This window comes from Notamacropus eugenii, chromosome 1 (genome assembly GCF_028372415.1).
Source record: "Notamacropus eugenii isolate mMacEug1 chromosome 1, mMacEug1.pri_v2, whole genome shotgun sequence".
In the NCBI taxonomy this organism is placed as follows: domain Eukaryota; kingdom Metazoa; phylum Chordata; class Mammalia; order Diprotodontia; family Macropodidae; genus Notamacropus; species Notamacropus eugenii.
Genome location: NC_092872.1, coordinates 283,994,437 through 284,006,447, shown reverse-complemented (window position 1 = coordinate 284,006,447; position 12,011 = coordinate 283,994,437).

Here is a 12,011-nt window from a genome sequence, read left to right as displayed (position 1 = left end):
AGTAAGACTTTAATAAATGCGTCTTGATTCAGTTCCCCCAAATTTCTTTAATTTGTGACTAAAAATCAATGTGATTTCTTGTATATGCCTCTTTCCTCAGCCATTCGATTTCCCTAACTAGTCAGTCCATCAAAAAGCATTTAATAAGTGATGACTGTGTGCTAAATGATGAGGCTACAAAGAAAAAAATATGGACTCTGCTCTCAACGAGTTCCCCTTCTAGTGCATAGAAAAGCTAGAGCTAGTGTGGATTGGAGGCAGTCTCCTAGGGAATGATGGGAGAAGGAGCAGGAAAGGCCTCCTGTTGATCAGGTTTGCCATGAGGCCTGAAGGAAGCCTGGGAAGCTGAAAGGTGGAGGGCAGAGAGGAGGAGGGTGGCCCAAAAAGGAGGGACAATCAGGAGTCAAAAGCTGAAATGGAGGAGTAGCCAGAAGGCTGAGGAGAGTCAGGTGTAAGAAGACAGGAAATGGAGGGAGAGACAAGTTTAGAGGGGTTTTGGAGGCTTTTGGAGGCCAGATGGATGGTTGCGACATGATAGACACTCCCCCAAACCACCCAAACAAACCTCACCCCCTACCCTGCCAAACTGTTGATTGTTAACAGAAAGGAGGCATACATCCCTGACCTTTGGTAATCTGCTAATAGTACTAGACTGTGAATTTCTACAGATTTTTCATATTGACTCTATTTACATTGGGGCTGACACCGTGTCTATTATTTTCCTAGTTTGATTCAATTCACTATGGATCCATCTGTATGAGTCTTCCCATGCCTCTGTCATTTCGTATAACACAGATGTGATCGGATACATTCAGGAACCATAATCTGAACAATGATTTCCTATCCATCTTTTTCTCTCCCTAGAGCATTCTAAATTCAGTCCACCCTAATTCAACAACCATTGATTAGGTACCCACAATATTCAGAGCATGATACTCAGTGCTTGGGTAGCAGTGAAAGACAAAAAAACACCAAGTTAGATATTCCTTATTGTCCTGGATTTTGTAAAGTAGCCCCCTCAGTTCTGCTACTTGTTACCAGCTGAAAGGTAATTTAGCATATAAAGGTTCCAAGATGGGGTCATTGGCAGGGAATGGACGTGAGCCACATTTTGTAATTAGCAATAATAATGATGGTAACTAAGATTTTCAGAGTGCTTTAAAGTTTGCCACATATTTTATATTCTCCATCTCATTTGATGCTTACAACAACTCAGTGAAGCAGGTGCTTTTATTACCCCTGCTTTACAGATAAGGAAATTGAGAATGAGAAAGGTCACATAACTGTTAGATGTCCAATGTACCATTTGACCTCAGATCTTCTTCACTTTGAGCCATGGACTTTATCCAATCCTAACTGCCTTAGTTAGACCTGGCAGTAATTGACTCGATATGAGGGAGAGGGAAGAGTTAGATATCTGGATATTGTTCTCTTAGTCATGATATCTGAAGACAGTGGAGTGGTTTATGTTGTCAAGTATCCCAGGATCAATGTTTGAAAGTTGGAAGGGGCATCATAAGGTATCTACTATCTATTACAATGTTCTCATTTTATGGATGGAGAAAGAAGAAATGACTTTTTCATAGTCACATAAAATAAAGAACAGAACTGAAAGCTGAATGGAGGCCTCTGCCTCAAAACCCAGAGATTTCCTTACAGGCCCACAGTGAATGTAGGAAGAGAAGAGAAACAAGGAAGCAAGAACATAACCTTGGAAAATATCCACTTTAAGATGGCACAGTGCAAGGAAGGATTGCTGATATACTATGGTACAAACTAGAATCTTGGCCAGAATCTAAAAAGAAAATTTCATAGAAATGAATTGCTGTTGTAGTATTGTTTTCAGTCATGTCTGACTCTTTGTGAGCCCATTTGGGGTTTTCTTGACAAAGATACCGAGTACTTTGCCATTTTTTTCTCCAGCTTAATTTACAGATGAGGAATCTGAGGCCCAGGTTAAATAATTTACCCAGAGTCACATAGTAGTAAGTGTCTAAGACTAGATTTGAACTCAGGGAGATGAATCTTTCTGATTACAAGTCAGGTGCTCTATCCACTGTACTACATGGCTGCCGTAGGTATAAACACTTGAGTTTAAAAAAGAAAGGAAAAAAGAAAAAAAAACCATGTTGCAAACAGAATATTGAGGGGAGGGTTAGGGAAGATTAGAGTACCCAAACCACCTCAAGTTATTTGGAGGTTCTGGCAAAATGCAAGCACTTGCCAAATTGGTCAACAAAAAAACTTATGTGTCTTAGGCAACAATAAAAAAGGCCCAACCCCCAGGAAGAAGGAAGTGACCATTAGACTGTGCTGTTATCTTCAATAGCATGGAAGCTCTTTCAAGGCAAGGATTGTTTCACTTTTGTCTTTGTCCCTTGGATCCAAGAAGTCTGAGCATATAGTAAGTGATTATTAGATGCTCTTGAGAGGTTAATGAATGCCCTGGCTCTGAACAGCACATTTTATTCAGGTCATTGATAAGCTGAAGAGTTTCAAGAGAAAGTGGGCTAAGTTAGTAAAGTGACTAGAATTCATATCGTATTGATATCAGTTGAAGGAACTGGGGATGTTTAGCTTCCAGCAGAAAGTATTTAGGAGGAAAACAATAAATCTTTTCAAGCATTTCAAGTATTTGGATGCTCCTTAATGTATAAGAAGGGTCAGCCTGTTCTTCTCAGCTTCAGGAGACATATCTAGGTTGATGTTGCAAAGGGCAAATTTAGGGTTGAGAAATATCTAAAAATGTAATGGGCTGCTGTATGTGGTCATGATTCTCTCATCCCTGGAGACCTTCAAGGAAAGGCTAGATAACTACATTTTGACATGTTTGAGAAAATATTCTTGTTTAAATATGCATTGGACTAGATGGCCCCTTTGGGGGATAAATTTGGTTACTGATATGTTGATATTGAGGTGCTGGTGAGACATCCAAGTGGAAACAGCTAGGATGCCATTAGAAACTTGTTCTTGAGTTTAGGAGAAAGATCATAACTTAAGTTAAAGATTTGGCAATTATAGTCAAGGAAGTGTTCACTGAAGCCCTATGAATGGTGAATATTGGTAAGAGAAAAAATGAGGAGGGGAAGGAGGAGACAGGCAGAGAGGGAGAGAGAGAGAGAGAGAGAGGGAGAGGGAGAGGGAGAGAGAGAGAGAGAGAGAGAGAGAGAGAGAGAGAGAGAGAGAGAGAGAGAGAGAGAGAGAGAGAAAGGAGGAGGAGAAGATGATGATGATAATGACACATTTCCTTGAAAAGTCCCTGCATTAAGCTAGAGTATTGAACAGAAGAAAATGATAGAACCTTGGAGAGCTCCTCAATTGGGACATTGGACAGAAAAAGAATTAGAGGACATTTTCAAAAGAGGAGAATCAGGAGGGGAGGAGAAAAGGTGGTCAGTAGTGTCAAGTACTGCAGAAAGGCCAAGAATGAGGACTGAGAGGAAACTGTTGGGATTTTGGATTAGAAGGTGACCTTGGAAAGAGCAGCTTCTGTAAAGTAGTGGGGAGGGAAGCCAGATTCCAAGAGCAGTGAGTGGGCAGTGAGGCAACAAAAGCATCAGGTGGAGATTGTTATGTTCTTGGCATGGAGCCAGCTACAATAAATGTTTGCTGAATTGAAAAGGGGGAGGATGAGTTGTTCTCCTTTGCTTAGGAGGACTAAGGGGAAGATGGCATCTTTCTCACACAGAGCATATTCGGCCTGCAAAGGTACCACACTCAGGCCAGCTCATGGCTGGAGAAACATAAAGCCTAGGACCCAGCATGCTGTGCAAACAGCAATCTCAGTCCTGTTATTTTGGGATGAACATCCACGGGAGCTTTGATGAGGAAAAGAAGTCATTCAAATACCAAGTAGAGCTGTCCTCAAGAGAATTACATGATCTCAAGAAGGGGGAAACAGAATAGGCAATTATTAAGCACTGGCTTTGCCTGTCAGATACTATGCTAAAAGTTCAAAAATAAGACCTCTTTTGATCCTCATGACAACCCAATGATGTCGATGCTATTATCAATCCCATTTTACATTTGGGAAATTGAGATAGATTTTCTCAGGGTCACACAGCTAGTAAGGTTTGAGACTAACTTTGATCTCAGATCTTCCTAACTCCAGACCCAGCACTGTGCCACCTAACTGCCTAAGAAGATAGTGAATTCCCTATCTAGATGTCATCCAGCAAAGGCTGGATGACCACTGGTCAGGTGCATTCTAGAAAGGATTCCAGTTAGTACACATTGAACTCAGTGCCCCTAAGGTGTCGTCCACCTCTGGGATGTTGTAATTCTGAGACAGTCAGACAGTGCTATTGTACATCAGGAGAAACTGGGAAGAGCAGTTTCACCTTTATCCACCTTGGAACTGACTTAATGATGTTTCAGGCACAGAGCCATGAGGATCACTGCCATTTTCCTGCTCCCTCTGGTCTAGCTTCGTGGTCATTGACTAGCGTTGACCTCTCCAGCTGGTTCCAAGTCTATCAGGTTTGGTTAGATGGGCTGCATATCCCTTATAGGGAATGAGTCTGGAAAGGATGCAGTGTTAGACCTTCCCCAGTTGCAACACAGTAACTTTGAAGATCCTTGGGAAGTAGGAAGTAATTGATTTGCTGAGTCAGCATAATTTTGCCTGACTTTTGTAATCTGGATTTACTATTTATTTTATTATGCACTTGTCATACTTCAGGTGGGGGGGCTCTAGACACACACTTATATTATCTAAGAAGTGATTCTATCATATACTTTAGAGACTCGATGAACTTTTAAAATCCTCACTTTACAATTGGGGAAACAAAGGCTTGAAGAGGGTCAGAGATTCACACAAGTTGCAAAGATACTAAATACAATAGCTGAGATTTTCATCCAGGATGTTTGACCCCAAATCCCATTCTCTTCCCACTGCAGCTTGATGCCTTATGTGAATAAATCCAGATCTTTCTGATTTGCTTATATTTCTAAATGAAGAAAAAGGGAAGCTGTTCTTCTAAGGCTTGGTAATGCTTAAGTAGCCAGGAACATATTCTTTGTCTTTTCATATGATCAGAAAGAGGTGGCACAAGACAGCACAGATTGAGAAGGCCAAGTTTGATGCCAGTGAACTGGATATTCCATTTACCTCTGAAATTCCTTTGCCCTCCCATCAGAACAGTGAGACTGTATCATAATTTCACTTTGACTCAGAAACCAAAAGGGCTAAAGAAGAAAAGACCGAGCCCATAAACAGACAGTTTATCACTCAGCCCTAGGCTCTGTGTTAGAGGAATGAGTCAAAGTGAGATTCCCAGCTTGGTTGTTATCTAAGAATCTAGACTGAAATGGGAGGGGAAATTCACTGGACAGCCAGAGATCTGAGAAGAAAGGCATGCCAGTGAAAATGGAGGAAGGGCACTAAGAAAATGAGGTTAATTTCATCCAGATTTGAGACACCATGCCTGAGGCTCTCTGAGGATAATGCAGAGGCCAGAGATTGTCCAATTTGGGGAAAAGGCCCTTTGGCAAATTTATTTTGGTCCAGTTTGTGGGTATTCCTTCTTAATGAACAATTAGGTCATTAGAGGATTCCAGAGAAGAGCGGGCACCCTGAGTTCAATTTCTCATGAATGCCAGAGAGCTTGCCCATCAACTGGGGAGAGCCCACAGGTGTATCAGGTTGTGGCCTGGCTGGACCTGGAATGCCTGCAGAGGAGTAGGGCTCCTGCAATAATTTATCACTGCTATCTTGTGCTAAAACCAATAACATGAATTATTTCAAGCCATGATATTATTAAAGTGTCAGACTGATTTGAGGTTGAGAGGAAAAAGTTGGCAGCAAACCCAGTATCCCATAAAGAGAGAGAAAGAGAGAGAGAGAGAGAGACAGAGACAGAGAGAGAGACAGAGAGAGACAGAGAGACAGAGACAGAGAGAGAGACAGAGAGAGAGACAGAGAGAGACAGAGACTGAGACAGAGACAGACAGAGAGACAGAGAGAGACAGAGTCAGAGAGAAGAAAAAACATAATTTACCTTTTTTTTGGTAAGTGTTGAAAGATAACTTTCTTATGCTTTGACTAATTTTGCTTATATTTGAAGTTATGTCTTTCTAAGTATTCCAAACTAGTCTTCTATCATATGAACTCTTGTCTAATTTAGAGGCAGTTATCCAAAGCCCCCAAAGAAGCAGACTTTGCCCATCAGTTTCAGCAGTAAGCAGGTCAGCCGTCACAGGTCGCATTAGCTGGCTTTCCAGTTGAACTTAAGTGTCAGAACTTTGGTACTGCGCTTGAGATGTCACTCTGTGCACGCAAAGTTAATTTGCCCAAATATTCCCTTGTGTCGGAAACCAAAGGTATTAATTATTAAGTTTAAGGAACTCTGAATAACTAGGTATGTAAATAAAGGATGTTATTTAATGTCAAGGCCTAGGAATCTTTGGAAAGCTTTTATTTCTCTGCTTTAAGTATTTAAAGATGATTCTCCCTTTATTATTATTTTCTTTGTTGCTGTTAAAATGTTTTTGAAGAAGTCTTTTTTTAAGGAGAAAATTAATGTTTCTCATTAGCTAGCAGAATACTTATTCCAGTGAATGAGACACAGCCATTATTGGCCTTCTCTCTGGTCAAAATGCACAATATCTAGCATAGTTCACCCCAAATGTGTAAGAGTGAAGCAAATGTAATAAATCTAATGAAGAAATCCAAGCAATAAACCTCTAATTTATTTGGTCTGGGGTATATCTGCGAACCCATCTCTGTTTCACTCTAAGTATTGTGCATTGCCCAGATAGAGTTTCCTTCTTTGGACCTTGCATGGTGTGTTTGGACCATAAATGAATGAAAGCAAATCATTTATTAAATCCTTATGTGCCAAGCACTGTGCTAAGCCAGGGTGATACAAATACAAAAATTAGATAGTCAACTTCCCTCAATGAGCTTACATCACTCACATAGGGAGAATGCATCCCCTATGGTAAGGTGCTGCCTAAGGGAGAGAGTTTTGGTCTGTGAGTAACCACCAGGGAGTGGATTGTAGTGCCCTTTCCTGAAGTAATGGTTATATTGATCTGATTGTTATATAGAGAGCAGAAGGCAGAAACTGAGAGTGGGGAAGGGGAAGACAAGGAGGGAGGATGCCTAGGATATGTAATTGAATGTACTGTGACTTTCTATATGACAGTCCAATGAAATAATGTTTGTGAACCACCTAGCATAGTGTCTGGCACACAGTAGGTGCCTAATCATCACTTTTATCCCTTTCCCTCTTTCTCCTATACTTTTCACTATTATTTCCACCTTTTTTTGGTATGTCACATGGGCCTGGCAGATAGTAAGCTCCATGAAAGCCCTAGTCCAAATTTGACTTCAGATCCTTACTGACTATGTGACCCTAAATGATGAACTTAAATTCTCTTAACTTTGGTTTCCTTATCTGTATATTGGGGATAACAACAGTGGCACCTACCTCACAGGATTATTGTGGGATGCAAAGATATAAGATAAAGTACTTTGCATCTAAATTTCAGGGTAAATATAAATTACTTTTATTATTAATATTATCAGTTAATTAATATTATTATATTATTGTTATTATCATATTAATATTACATGACAGATATGACAATGTAAATGACTTTTTAAACTTGACAGAACTTTATTACTATTATTACTCAAAGTACTCCAGTGGATCTTTGATCTCATTGGCCCAGGGATTCCCTCCAAAGATCTACTAAGGACCCTCCCTGCCTGTCTATATTTGGAGACTCATCCATAACACAGGGGACCCAACACCCACCACCAAGGCTAGTGGTCTTCTTTGCTCTCTCTAGACATCAGAAGCATTCCAGTGGAACACACCGACAGACTATTCGTCCGTGCCACTGGACATATGGCCAGATCATTTTCTCTTTAGTACCTAATAATTCTAGCTTTGAGAGATAGTAGAGAATAAAAGGGTCTGGAGTGCTATGGACAATGGGGTGACCAAGAGTCAGACACAACTGAATGACTGAACAACAACAGCAGCCAACTGGTGTTTATATAGATAATATTTTAAGGTTTGTAAAGTGCTTTTATCTATTTGTATATATGTGTGTATGTATATGTGCATATATGCATATGTGGATACACACACACACACATTTACAACAACCCTGGGAGGTGGGTGCTATTATTATTTTCATTTTATTGATGAAAAAAAGGCACCCAGAGGTTGTCCAAGGTGACACATCTAGTAAGCACTTGAGGCTAGATTTGGACTAAAGTCTTTCCTACTCCACCTTCAGAGCCACTGAACCACTGACTTTTTTTGACAATACACTCTTTGATGATTCCTTTTGCTCCAATTCTTCAAAGTTCTATTTGGTCATCTATTGTAACTTTCTTACCCTCTCTACTGCACTATGCTTCTCCCTACTGCTTTCTCTCTGATTCGTATTTTCAAGTCTTTAGAGGTTATAATGTTCCATGATTCACAACCACCTACAACCAGTAGAACATTAAAAATGATGGACCTTGTTTCAGGGACCAATTTGGTGCCATTGAAAGGACTTTTCAATTTCCTGGAGGCCATCCAGTTGTCTCGCCTTTTCCTACTCAGTTTTGAATCCAACTTGATATGAACTGGAACTGTGTGTTCCAGGTGCTACTCGCACATTCATACATGCATACACATATGTAAGTGCACATACACATTTTATACATATGTGTGCATGTATGCATGTATTATACCAAAGGACAAAGTTCATGATATTATTATCAACCAATTAACAAGCATCAGTAGTATGTGCCAGCATTGTACCAGGAACCGAACTATTGTTTGCATCTAAATTTTGAAATTCCTCTAACACTTATCTCACATGGTAGGTTCTTAATGGTTGTTCAATTGAATTGAAATGAACTTGGTTCTCCTCACAATCATTGGTTATCTATGGAAGCTCCCAAAGTCAGCTTGGCAAAGTAGATGCAGACCTGGCCTTGGGTTCAGGAAGCACTGTACTGAGTTCAAGTTCTGCCCCCAGTAGAGACTAGATGCTTGATACTAGGCAAGTCATTAAATTCCTCTGTGTTCTTGGGCAATTTTCCAGGTTGTAAATTGCAGAGTAGGTGCAATCTGTGTTGATGAAGGGAACTTTCTCAATAAGAGCTCCCTACACCAAAGAAATCTCGGGTCAGCACTAGATAAAATAAAACAAAAAAATCTGTCTTTGATCTTTTCTCATTTTTTTCCCTTAGAATTGCTCGGACTCTTTTCTCTAATCCGGTTTGGGTAATACAACAGGAAATGCATGTGTCTCCTGGTGTTTCCAAAGGTCCAGGAATCTCCCAAGGCAAGGAGGTCCCAAGACCAGCCTACTGCCTGATGCACCAACTAGTAGCTTCCTGGCTCTTGCAGCTGCCAAAAAAAAATAAATTCCTAAGGTAGAGGCCTGACCATGACACTCTTCTTCTCAAAATGCATCAGTGGTCCTTTAATTCTATGATAAAATTAAGTCCTCAGTTTACTATATAAGACCCTTTGCAATCAGGATCCAGTCCACCTTTCATAGATTATTCCATATTGCTTGATGGATTGCATGATCCAATCAAACTGGACTATTTGCTATTTCTCACACAAGACATACTTTCTCCCACCCCTTTGCATAGGCAGTCTCCCAGACCTGGAGGTCTCTCTCTCTCTCTCTCTCTCTCTCTCTCTCTCTCTCTCTATCTATCTATCTATCTATCTATCTATCTATCTATCTATCTGTCTCTCTCTGTCTGTCTCTCTCTCCCTCTCCCTCTCCCTCTCCTTCTCCCTCTCCCTCTCCCTCTCCTTTCATTTGTACCTAACAAAATCCTTAGCTTCTTTCAAGTCTCAGTTCATGGACTGTCTCCCACAGGAAGTCTTTTTGGATCTCCCTAGTCAGCATTTCCAAATTATGGACCCAACGGTTCCAATTTTATAAAACTCAAGATATTAAAATCTTGAATTCATGTCACATTTGTCGCATTTTCCATCTGGAGCTCTTGCCAAATTGGTTTCACCTTTCTCTTCTTGAAGGTCTGTGGAAAAAGAGTCCATTTTGGGGTGTCCTAAATACATTTTAGAACATTGTAAGATAGTCCAAGGTCAAACTTGAGAGCTTCTGAATATATCATGTAAAAATGGAAGCCAGGAAAGCTGGATGTCTTCCAAAAAGGGCCAAAGCACTCCTCTCAGTTTTCTGTTCATTTTGGTGTCTTTCAAAGAGTTTATGATGCTGTTAGAACATTTACCCAGAGGTCCCAGGCTACCTGGCTCTCTAGGCTGGAGTTTTCATCAATCTTGTCTATATGGGGCAATTAGGATAATAAGATTTATAGCATGGAGACCTCAAAGATCACTAGTCCCCCCTCCTATTTTTCAGATTCATTCAACATTTTACCAGGATTTATGGAGCACCTGGTGCCTCCCTATTGCATCCAGGTTCAAACATAAAATCCTCTGGCTTTTAAAGCCCTTCATGACCTGGTCCTCCCTCCCTCTTACCTTTTCAATCTTCTTGCACCTCACTTCCTTCTGCTTACTCCATAACTGAGTGATTCTGACCTCATTACTATTCCTCACATACGATGCTCCATCTCCCAACGAACGTGGAAACTTTTCCCCCATCCTTGTGATGCTCTCCCTCCTCATCTCACCAGCCTGGCCTCCTAGGTTTCCACTGAGTCTCAGCTATGTCCCCATCTTCTACAAAAGCCTTCCCCAATCCTTATTAATCTTACTACCTTCCCTCTGAGACCCCCCATTTCTGTACCTTGTGTGCACAGAGTGTGCTTGCATGCTGTCTCCCCTATATAAAGCTGTGAGAGCTGTAAGGGAAAGGACTGGTTTCTTTGCCTTTCTTTGCATCCTTAGTGCTTAGCACAGTGTTGGCACATAGTAGGTGCTTATCAAATGCTTGTTGTCTGACTCAGTGACTGAACTATTGGGTTCCAGGAAGTATAGGTATCAATACAAAAGGGACACAGGCTCTGTCCTCAAGCTGCTTACACACTGCTGGGAATACACCATGCACTCAGAAAAGGGAGGAAGGACAAGATCTTTTGGGGTGGGAAAGAATATAAGAATGAGTGGAGGAACGTAAAGAAGCTGTTGGCAGTGGGAGATGCCCACACTGAGGATAGGAGGAAGCTGAGGATCCTGGGGGAGGAGCAGGAGAAGAGGGAGGTTGTTTCAGTGCAGGGCAGCCATTTAAAGGCAGAGGCAGGAGAAAAACATTAAGTGGGTCAAGGATCCAGAGCAGGAAGGGAAATGCCCAAGGTCACACAAATACTGACAAGCAGAGCTGGCACTGGAATCCAAGTACTTAGGGCTCAATCTGACAACTGTGTAACAGCACTCCAAAGACCTCATCAGTCAACACCACCATGAACTTCCCAGAAGAACTTGGTCCATAATTGTCCAAAATTCCTCATTACAAATATCAGCACCATGGTTAGAGGAGTGACATGGGACAGTGGAAAGAATGCTGCTTATGAAGTCAAACATCCTGAGTGCGAATCACTTACTGCCTGTGTGGTCTTAGACAAGTCATTTCATCTCTCTCCGCCTCACTTTCATCACCTATAAAATAATACCAATAATAGCTAGCACTTTAAGATATATGAAGGGCTCAGAGATGTCTCCATTGATCTTCACAATGATGGATTGAGATGGGAACCACCCTCTCATTTTATAAATGAGGAAACTTCATGGGTTCCCAGAGGTTGCCACTTACCCATGATGACTCACCTGGCAAGTATCTGGAGCAGGATTTAAACTCAGGTTTTCTGATCTCCCATCTGCCTGTGCTGTATCCACTTGACCACCTAGCTACCCCATGAGGGCTGTGGTGAAAATGATCTTTATGGACCCTTTTTCCTCTGAATCTATGAAGACCTGGGCTTTGCTAAAAGGGTCAGGGAGATATGGTGAGCAAGACAAAAGAGTAGTCAGCCTGCCCCCTGTGGAAAGGTCATGGGATTTGGGGGCTACAGATTCAGATGTCAGGCTCTGCTCTGCTCTTTTCTACCCATGTGA